Below are 6,000 nucleotides of genomic sequence, written 5' to 3'. Positions count from 1 at the left end.
CCCATGCATAGGAGACTCAAACTTGGTCTGCCTTCGTACAGCATTATGGCCCTAAAGTTTCCTCAGGTAAACTTCTGATTTACTACCTCGTCGGTCATACAACCCTGTTTAACTATATGATTCTCTGTGACGACAGGTCGGGGAGCTTCTAGGCGGAGGGCGCCAGTCCTAGCTTTTAGGCAACCCGCTGCTACCACAGACACTCGATACATTTTGTGCGAGTTTGTCCGGGAGGGTCGTCCTCTACTTCTTCAATAGGGGGACACATCTGTAACTGCGGCCATGAGATAATCGGCCTCGTTGGCACTGACCCCACATCCTGTCGACGAATCTTCTAATGGTGACGAGCCGTTAGAGAGAAAAAGGAGAAAACTGGAACTGGGAAAGGTGTGGCCACTGAAACTGATGGAAGCGGAGCGTCTCGGATGGCCCAGGTGACTGTGTTTATGGCTAACGCCATTTTGTCGGGGAGATCAACCTGTGAGGAGAGAGTCAGCCCAGAAGCAAGTTCGGTACGTTCCGCTGAAGTGGGTGCATCGTCTAATGTCAGAGGACCTCGTGTGGAGGAGAACGGGTCGGGTTCCGACATTGACTCGGTAGACGTTAATGAGTTTTTGGGTTGCCATACCCATGTAGAAATGAGGACGGATGGGTTCGACCGTCACGTAATAATTTCGGGGGGTTACAACTTGCTGCTGAATAGCGAGCAGGTTGCGTCGGCCCTTGCTCCTTTATGTGCCGCTCCTGAGAACGAGGCACTTGGGACGATGAGTGACGCTGAGTTGTCTCAGAAGGTTGCCGGTATAGCTTTACAGGTAGGTTCCTTTTTCTCTTCTTTGTGTCGGGGGAGTGGTGTGGAAATGGCGCATTTTACTAACTCTGTTTTTCATTTGTGAGACCCTCGTCCTGGAGGTGGAGAGAGATCATCGTGAACGAAATAGGATGGGCCTCTACAAGAAGATATCGTTGAAATACCATCAGTATCGTGCTAAGCACCGGGCGATGTCTGACATCTACCATCAGGATCCCGAGTTCCAGGTGTTCCACGAGGGACTTAAGCAGTAGGAGGCCCAATTAGAGCGTAGGGTTGAGGAGCTGAAGGAGAGGGACGAGGAGCTTGTGAGGGTCATCGCCTGCAACAGCGAATTAGAGGCCCTTCTTAAAGCAAAGGAGGATGAGCTTGAACTGAGTCAGGAGGTAACGGCAGAAAATGCCGACTTACAGCAGAAGGTAGCCGGCTTGAACGTCGAGCTGAGTGCTAAGACAGTGGAGGTCGACGGACTTAAGGGCGAGTTGAATGCAAATGCCGACAAATTGGCCGCTGTCATTTCCAAGATGGTCTTTTTGGAAGATGCCCTCCGCATATCCAGGTCGGAACTCGCCGGGGAAAGGAAAGCCTCCGGTCGTCGAGTTGCGGAGTTTGAAAGGCGTATTGGGGAGTTAGAGGCGGAGTTATCCGCATTGCAAGAGCAAATGGCTCCGCTAAGGGCAGAGGCAACAAATCGTTGTTCTCGGCCCTCCACATCTCATCCTTTGGCCAGCCAGGGCTCGCCTCGTTGCTTGTACGAGTTGTGGGTTTATGCGGAGGATCAGATTGATGTATATAGAGCTTTTTATGCCGAGGGCTGGGCGACAGAGGTGGAGGTTCAGGCAGCGCATACTGAAGCACGTGCAACCCGCGAGTCATATGGGTACGACCCTAATACTCCCGATGGGGAGGGTGTCCCATTTGATGACGTGAACCGTCTTGACTCGGATTCGTGGTATGAAGATGCCTACCCTGTTGGAGATGACGTGTAGTTCTAGTTTGTACATTTATTTTTTTCTTGGAAAGTTTTGGGTGTAGGTCGTACCAGGGCCTATTTGTAGGGACGAATGTACATAATATTTTTGTTGTGATATAAACTTTGTCTGTTCGTCGTTTTTTCCCTTTTGGTTTATTGCATGACAGTCGTTGTTGGGATATTGTTTCGATTACTGATAAAAAATCTCGTCGTGGTTCGAACGAGGTCTAAATAGTGTCGATATTGCCTTGGCCATTAGGATGTTGCTTCGACTGTCGTCGAAGTAGTATCCTGTCATGGTTCAAACGAGGTCGAACTAATGTCGATGGCCTTGGCCATTAGGATGTTGCTTCGACTATCGTCGAAATAGTATCCCTTTGTGGTTCGAACGAGGTCGAACTAATGTCGATGGCCTTGGCTATTAGGATGTTGCTTCGACTGTCGTCGAAGTAGTATCCGGTCGTGGTTTGAACGAGGTCAAACTAATGTCGATGGCCTTGGCCATTAGTATGTTGCTTCGATTGTCGTCGAAGTAGTATCCCGTCGTGGTTCGAACGAGGTCAAACTAATATCGATGGCCTTGGCCATTAGGATGTTGCTTCGACTGTTGTCAAAGTAGTATCCCATCGTGGTTCGAACGAGGTCGAACTAATGTCGATGGCCTTGGCCATTAAGGATGTTGCTTCAACTGTCGTCGAGGTAGTATCCCGTCGTGGTTCGAACGAGGTCGAACTAATGTCGATGGCCTTGGCCATTAGGATGTTTCTTCGACTGTCGTCGAAGTAGTATCCCGTCGTGGTTTGAACGAGGTCGAACTAATATCGATGGCCTTGGCCATTAGCATGTTGCTTCGACTGTCATCAAAGTAGTATCCCGTCGTGGTTCGAACGAGGTCGAACTAATATCGATGGCCTTGGCCATTAGGATGTTGCTTCGACTGTCGTCTAGGTAGTATCCCGTCGTGGTTCTAATGAGGTCGAACTAATATCGATGGCCTTGGCCATTAGGATGTCGCTTTGACTGTCATCGAACTAGTATCCCGTCGTGGTTCGAACGAGGTCGAACTAATGTCGATGGCCTTGGTCATTAGGATGTTGCTTCGACTGTCGTCGAGGTAGTATCCCGTCGTGGTTTGAACGACATCGAACTAATATCGATGGTCTTAGCCTTTAGGATGTTGCTTTGACTGTCGTCAAGGTAGTATCCCGTCGTGGTTCGAACGAGGTCGAACTAATGTCGATGGCCTTGGCCATTAGGATGTTGCATCGACTGTCGTCGAAGTAGTATCCCGTCGTGGTTCGAATAAGGTCGAACTAATGCCGATGGCCTTGGCCATTAGGATGTTGCTTCGACTATTGTCGAAGTAGTATCCCGTCGTGGTTCGAATGAGGTCGAACTAATATCGATGGCCTTGGCCATTAGGATGTTGCTTCGACTGTTGTGGAGAGTATTCGCTTGATGTGCCATTTTCGAAGAAGTCAGTCGTTCTCTTTCCTACGAACTGGGATCCGTTATCACAACCGATTTCTTTGGGGATGCCGAAACGGCATATAATATTTTTTCATATAAAGGCGATGACCTCCTGTTCGCGTACCTAGATGAACTCACCTACTTCCACCCACTTAGAGAAATAGTCAGTTAAAACCAAAAGAAAACGTACCTTTCATCGTCCTGTCGGCAGAGGGTCGACTATGTCTATTCCCCACTTTATGAAGGGCCATGGCAAGGTGATGGAATGGAGGAATCCTCATGCTTGATGTATCATAGGGGCGTACTTTTTGGCATTGCTTGCATCTCCAGACATAGTCCGCGGCTTCTTTTTTCATAGTAGGCCAATAATAAACTGGGCGAATGAGGCATCGAACGAGGGCACGATTCCCTATGTGGGCGCCACAATGACCCTTGTGTACTTCCTCTAGTACCTGCCTTGTTTGGTGAGGTCCAAGGCATTATGCTAGGCGGATGCCAAATGTTCTCTTGTAGAGGTCATGATTTACCAGGCTGTATCGAGCTGCTTATACCCAGAGTTTCTTGGCTTCTTTTTTGTCTTGCGGGAGTGTTCCATCCTGTAAATAGGACACAAGGCGGTTACGCCAGTCCCAAGTTAGGTTAAGAGAAAGTACCTCGACGTGGTCTATGGCTGAGTGAAGGAGGGTGACCACGTTTTCTTTGTTAATATTCTTGGTGGCCGCAGCTAATTTGGCGAGGCCATCCGCTTCAATGTTCTGTGCCCTAGGAATCTGGTCGAGGCGTCATTCGTCGAACTCCAGCAATAGTTTATGGATTTCTGACTGATACCTTTGTAGTCTCCGCTCTTTGACTTGGAATGTCCCGGTGACTTGATTTACAATGAGTTGAGAGTCGCAATAGAGGATGAGTTATCGGACACCGTATTTGAGGGCTAACTTCAGACTTACAATCACAGCCTCATACTCAGCCTCGTTGCTAGTCATCTCGGGGCATCGTGTGGACTGGCGAATTACTTTGCCCATAGGGACTTTGAGGACAAGTCTCAGTCCCGATCTTGAGGCATTCGAAGCACCGTCGGTATAGAGGGTCCAGAGGTTGGTACATGCGGAAGCGCTAAGCGCTTCTTGTTCCGCCTCTAGCAATATTTCTGCGCTGAAGTCGGCGACGAAATCGGCGAGCACCTGCGACTTAATGGCAGTTCGCGGTTGGTAAGTTATGTCGTGCTCGCTGAGTTCTATTGCCCATTTGGCGAGTCTACCTGAAAGCTCAGGTTTATGCAGAATACCTCTTAGGTGGAAGGTTGTTATTACTTTTATGGGGTGACATTGAAAATATGGTCTAAGCTTGCGTGAAGCTACGACTAGGGCTGTGCACGGATCGGATTGGATCAGATTTAGCCTATTTCGAATTCGGATTTCGGATTTCGGATTCTGAAAAGGGCAATCCGAATCCTATCCGAATTAACATTGGATTGGATCGGATTTTAAACTTTGGATGTGATAATTTTTCGGATTGTCGGATCGGATTGTCACAAAAATTTTCAACAATTTAAAGTTCATTCGGTGTCTCTATCTCATTTTCCATCTACAAAAACAAACAAAAAAATCAATTTTACTCACAGTTTCTACTTTCAAAGAAGGGGGCTTTACGCACCATTTGGTCAATCTTCCAGCTCGTGTAATTTGTTTTTCTGTCCCAAATAGCAGCTAGTAGTTACTTTCTGTACCCATTGTGTTATATGTTGATCAGTACATTGAATAAGCCTTCTATTACCAGAGTAAGTTGGATGGGTTGGGCAGTTTTCCTAAATTGAGTGCTATTCATTTTTATTATTTGGCCACAAAGCCTAATTCGATTCAATTGCGGCATACTGGTTATTCAAATACTTCCATAGTTTGTGACCTAATATGTTTTAGATGCAACGATGCTATAGTTATACTAACACAGACTTCGCGAGACATTGTAAAAAAATTGTAAATACACGAAAAATAATCATGTGAGTGAGGGGGTGTGTGAAAAATGAATAAGCATAACCCTAAAATTTTAGTGTGTATTTATATAGGTACATATAATTTCAGATATCGGATCGGATCGGATTAAAATCATACCAATTCGAATCCAATCCGAAAATCTGAAATTTCATAAAACACAATCCGTATCCAATCCGAAAATCCGAAATTTGAAATCCGAAACTCCGAAATAGAGTGGATCAGATCAGATTTCGGATATCCGATCCAAATGCACAACCCTAGCTACGACTAGTGCTAGAGCTAGTTTTTCAAGGTAAGGGTACCTTGTATCGGCATCTATTAAGGTTTTGCTGATATAGTAAATAGGAGATTGCGTACCTTTGTTTTTGCGAACCAAGACTGCACTGACAGCGACTTCGGATATTGCCAAATATACGAGCAGACATTCACCTGGGTCCGCTTTGATGAATAGTGGTGGTGAGGACAGGTACGCTTTTAGTTTCCTCAGGGCGTCGACGCATTCCTCGTTCCATTGCAGCCCGTGATCTTTTTTTAGTACATTGAAGAATTTGTGATATCTATCCGAGGACCGTGAAATGAACCTTGACAAGGCGGCTATTCGCCATGTTAGCTTTTGTACCTACTTTTTGCTGGTCAGTACCTCAGGTATTGTGTCGATAGCTTTGATTTGATCCGGGTTCACTTCGATCACTCGTTGTGATACGAGGAAACCTAAGAATTTTCCTGATGCCACGCCGAAGGCGCACTTTTCCGGA

Source organism: Nicotiana tabacum, chromosome 10, assembly GCF_000715075.1.
Source record: "Nicotiana tabacum cultivar K326 chromosome 10, ASM71507v2, whole genome shotgun sequence".
Classification (NCBI taxonomy): Eukaryota; Viridiplantae; Streptophyta; class Magnoliopsida; order Solanales; family Solanaceae; genus Nicotiana; species Nicotiana tabacum.
This window is presented reverse-complemented; position numbering follows the sequence as displayed.